Below are 5,151 nucleotides of genomic sequence, written 5' to 3' on the forward strand. Positions count from 1 at the left end.
CCCGGGCGCCTCCTGGCCGGGGTCATCGTGGGCCTGCAGGTCTCCGGTTGCGCCCCTCAGCGTGTCAGCCTGTCCGGTGAGTAAGCCTCCCGCGACCTCACTGTCTCCCGAGGTCGCTGCGGACCCCGAACCTGGGCGGAGCGGGTCCGGCAGGGAGTCCGGACTCGCCCCGGACTGCACCCTCTGGAGCCCGGCTCGGGACCAGGGCTTCTGCGTCCGGACGCTGAGCCGCAGGCTAGATCGCCATCTGGACGACGGGGGAGGACGGGGTCTGTCCATCCCGGCTGTTCCTGTGGTTCCTTTCCAGCCAGGGGCAACGTATCTTTTAGAAGAAAGACACCAGTCTTTTGTATGACACTTAAATAGTAGGACTGACAAGTGTCCTTTTTAATGCTACATAAGAATAGTCTCCCAAACAGAAAGTCAGGGGTCGACCGCATAGCGATGACCTCGGTACTTGATCATGCTCCTTTTACTCAGACCCGCTATTTCTGCGCAGAAAGAATAGTTACTTTTCGTTGGAAATTCAGGCTGGAAAAATGAAGTGGGATGTTTCAGTGTTTGATCTGTCACGATAAAGGTTTTGTGACCTTCAAGTCTTTGCTGCCCTTCAAGTCTGAGCTGCCGAGGTCTCAAATAGCACGTTAATGGTGGCGAGGGGACACAGCTGTGAAGGACGCAGACGAGGAAGGGGGGAGAGAGGACCCTTGCAGCTTTCTAGAATTAAGTGGTGGCCAACACGTCTCAGACACGTAGAAATGACATACCGTGTGGAGACGATGTACTGTGCGCACATTTTTATTCGTAAGAGGGGAACACGAGATGGGAAGAACCAGCATTTGCGTACCTGTCGCTTGGGAGGTACACCGGTTATGGGCTCTGCATACACAGCTCGCTTCCTGTAACGAAGCTGTTGTACTCTTCTGAGGCTCAAAGATTTATGTGCTTATGTAACAAGGGTGAGTTCAAACTTAGAGCTACCTTGCTCCGAAGTTACACATCAGATGACTTCTGCCTACTTCAAATGTTACACACCCTAAAGGTTGAAGTGAAAAAGCATTTTTCAGCATTTTTTCCTGATACTGGTCTCAACACTCCTTGAATATCTAAAATCCAGACCCCCTGATTTAGTACTTTTAAACAAATTATTCTCTCAGCCCATCCCTCACAGAGCTGCTCATTAAGACCCTAAAAGGCTGTTCCAGATCCACTTTATTGTATTTGTACCAGAAATGGTAGGACTGGACTTTCCTCACAAAGGCCCTTCCCATGTTATATAGGTTTATGGTTTTACAGTTGAAAGTATGAGCCACGGGGTGTTGGTCTTCAGTGTGAATGGCTAATGTCTGTAGTCACAAACAGTAGAAAAACTTGTTTCTTATAAGTTTTATTTCAATACCCAAAATATGTTAAATATCAATATAAAGAATGAGGCATGATAATATATTATTTCACGTTCGTTTTGAGGTTTTTAAATTTTGAACTAGTGTCTGCTGTACCAGTTTTTGAATCTCTTTTATTTATCCTATTTAGTTAAAGAGAAACCTGAGGCATTAAAGAGGTGGTCACATTTAAATGACTTAGTAATGGAAGGCGCTAAATTATTCATGGTTTCCAGTCATATCTATCCAGACCTGCAGTGTTCTTATAATAGTAGGAAACATTTATGTAATACTGTGTACCACAAACCTATCTAAATGTTTAACTTATGCCCCGGGTGGCAACATGAGATAGTTTTTAGATAAGCAACTAAAGCAACAAGGATAGCATATCCAAGTCATGTACCTACAGAACAGTAGGTTTGACTGTCAAACCAGGCGAGATCAGAAACTTTATTCCAACATTTACTGATTATCTCCTGTGTACAAACCCCACAAATAGATGCTTTTATTATGGTAAAGTGTTTATCTTTGCAACTACCTTATTCAGAATAATGTTGAATAGAAAGAAATTCAGCAATAAATAACTTGCCCTAAGTCCCAGAGTAAGTATACAATGGGAACGAGGACTGGAATGCACACTTACCTTACTTTGGATTGTATGCTTTTTGCCCTGCTCCTTGTTAATCAAGTCTTCATTACCTACTTTCAGTGGACTAGACCCTGTGGCTGGGTGCTAGCAGTGTAGTCTTCACTGTGAAGGAATACAGTCCGAAGAGGGAAGGAGACAGTTAGAGAGTGTGTGAGCAGGAGCAGAGCAGTGCACAGTGGTCCAGTGGGAACAGAAAAGGCACTGAGAAATGGGAAGGCTTGGGCCACTCTCAGGAGAAACAAATGGGAATTCGCTTGAGTGGGAAAAATGTAGGGATGGTTAGGGGTTGAGTTGTGTCCTTTCAGAGTCCTTATGTTGAAGCCCTAACCCCCCTTGGACAAGGGTTTGGGGAAGATTAAGTTAAAAATCATCCACTTGGGTGGACATTCAGCAGACAGCTGACTTTATAAGCAAAGAAATTTTGGATATAAGAAGAAATACCAGAGAGGCAGCCGTTCAAGGGAAGTCCAAGGGAGGATGTGTCAAGAAAGCCAAGGAGAGAGGCTTCAGGGGAAATCAAACCTGCTAACACCAGTCTTGGACCTCAAGCCTCCGGAGTTTTGAGAAGATAAATTTTGATTGTTTAAACCACACAGGCTATGGTATTTTGTTATGGCAGCCCCAGCAAACCAATAAACATGGAGTTTCAAGCAAAGGGCATGACATACAAAAGGCCTTTTAGGGCTGGCCACAACATGATCGTGGTTTTGTTGTGAGAAGAGACAATTGAGAGATGACCTTGAAGTGTAGGCTGGGCCAAATTAAGAAGATTTTGCATGAGATCTGAAGGGGCTTTAAAATGTCCTGAGGAAGGTGGAATGTGTAGCAGGTTTGCATGTTGTTAAGTCTGTTCTGATCCTTGGGGAAGACAGATTATAGGGTTACAACTGGTCACAGAGAGACTAATTTAGCAATAACTGTAGGAGACTACACTAAGGAGGCTGTCTGGACATTGAAATACCAAACTGAAATAGCACCTTTGTTAATATAAGGAAGACTATAAAAGGGATAGCTAACACTTAAGACGTGCATAAGAAAATTTAGAATTTGTATATAGCCGTTTGTACATAGACACTGCCTGTGCTCTTGCCATTTCGTGTTCCCTGTATATGTCACAAAGCTTTAACCAGTTGCCACAGCATAGTCAGTATTTTTCCATTCTAAAGTGTGATTTTACGTATCTAATAGATCCTTTTATAAATCCAGTTCTCTGAAGCCTTATGAAATACCTGCTATTATCTTCACTGGCCACTTCAAGGTAACTGAAGCACAGAGAGGTTAGGTCACATAGCGAATAGCTGAGTTCAAATTCAAACCCAAGCATTCAGCCTTTAGGGTCTATATCCTTGGGCCTATAGTATGCCCTTGTGTCGTTCATCAAGATCTTTAGTTACTTGTTAAGAAAGAGGGGAGGAATGAAAAGTAGAGTGTGTTTGCTGTAAGTTAGACACTTTACAAGGGAGGTGAGCAACTACAATGAAAAAGTCTTCTGGAGAAAAGTACAGTGGTGAGAGGCAATGGTGACTTTGAGTTTGGGCTTCTGGGAAGGCGTGGTGGAGAAACAGTGCTCAGCTGGTGTGCGAAGCATTTGACTTTGGGCGCAGAATGAGGAGAGGACATCAGAGGTGGAAGAAATTGCATGAACAACATCAGTGGGTTGGGAACCTCCTAGTGTGTCTTGGGAGCTACAAAGTGCATCCTGTTTTGGCTGCAGTGTATTGTGTGGCCCAGAAGGAAGGTGGAAAAGCCAGTTTGCTAGGAGGGCACAATGTCGGCTCCATGGAGCAAGGGAATGGAGCGGTTCCAGCCTGAATGACTTAGGAATAAGCCAGATGTCCTTATCTCTTAGGAAAGGAAAATGTTCACTATGCCAACCCACCAGCGAGCAAGTCCTGTGTTCCCTGACAGATTTCTGTATTTCCATTTTTTTTTTCTTTTTTTCCCCGGTACTGGGGATTGAACTCAGGATCTTGCACTTGTGAGGCAGGTGAGGTGCCACTGAGCTGAATGAATCCCTGGCCCTAAGTTCAGAGTTTTTTTGACAGGGTCTCACTATGTAGTTGAGACTGGCCTGGAACTATGTAGCCCGGGCTGGTTTTGAACTCACAGAGATCCTCCTGCCTCAGCCTCCCGAGTGCTAGGATTACAGGTGTGCACCACCATGCCTGGCTCAGACTTTTTAATTGGACTAGTTACATTTAAATTTACAAACACCTTCCCCATAATCCTTTCCTCACGTTGGTCTCTATACTGCTAACAAAATGGCTCTGCCTGCTGCTTACTTTGGAGTCTATTTTTTTTCTTTTTATTGAGTTTATTGGTACAATCTAGGTATACAATACAGTTACATTCATTATTGGGATCCTGTACCTTTACATAATAGGTCTTTTTTTTTTGGTACCGGCAGTCGAACTCGGGTCCTTGCGCTTGCGAGGCAGGCCACCAAACCACTGAGCTAAATCCCTGGCCCTACATAACAGGTCTTGATTCTCACTTTTTCCCCTTGTCCCTGCCCTCCCTTCACCCTCTCCTCACCTCCCCATTTACAAACACTTTATTTCCATTTTTTAAATTTCTCATATTTTTTCCTCTCCCTTATTACCTTTCCCCCACCCTTCCCACTTTCCCTACACCTTTAGCCCTTTACTTCCTATTTCACATTATTAATTATCTCATTAGGATCCTGTGTACTATGATAGTGTTTCACACCAGAGAAACTATTTGGTATTTCAGTTAAAGAAATCTCTGTATGGACATTAAAAATAAGGAATCCTAAAATAAAACTAAAAAGGAAAGTAAAAGAGAAAAGGCAATGATGTAAGATTAAAATAACCCTTAATTCTGAAGATGAAAATGGTCCCTTAACATATTTAAATTGCTTATTGCTCTTGTAGTCTTATCTTATTCTTTTTTTTTCATTATTTAGAGAATACTTTATTAGTTTCTGTAATCACATGTAGATATGACCTTACATATTTAATACAGTGTGTTACCCCTGTACAAATGGAAAAAAAATAAAAAATAAAAAAATTGACATTTCTAGACCAATATGGCTGTCCTTTCTGTACAATGCCAACTCAACACAGTAAATTGGGATAACTTTTCCAAAGTTGACAGCAC

The 5,151-nt window shown here is 42.9% G+C and overlaps 1 protein-coding gene across 2 annotated transcripts in view; it reads left to right on the forward strand.

Moving 5' to 3' along the window:
* Positions 1 to 4: 4 nt before the first annotated feature.
* The window catches only part of Trak2 (trafficking kinesin protein 2), a 67,345-nt gene continuing 62,198 nt past the window's right edge, over positions 5 to 5,151 (forward strand). For both annotated transcript variants that reach the window (XM_010617529.3, XM_010617531.3), the window contains exon 1: positions 5 to 76. The gene's annotated coding sequence lies outside the window, so the exon portion shown is untranslated. The remainder of the gene's footprint in view (positions 77 to 5,151) is intronic.

Source organism: Fukomys damarensis, unplaced genomic scaffold, assembly GCF_012274545.1.
Source record: "Fukomys damarensis isolate Sample0158 unplaced genomic scaffold, DMR_v1.0_HiC HiC_scaffold_26, whole genome shotgun sequence".
Lineage (NCBI taxonomy): Eukaryota > Metazoa > Chordata > Mammalia > Rodentia > Bathyergidae > Fukomys > Fukomys damarensis.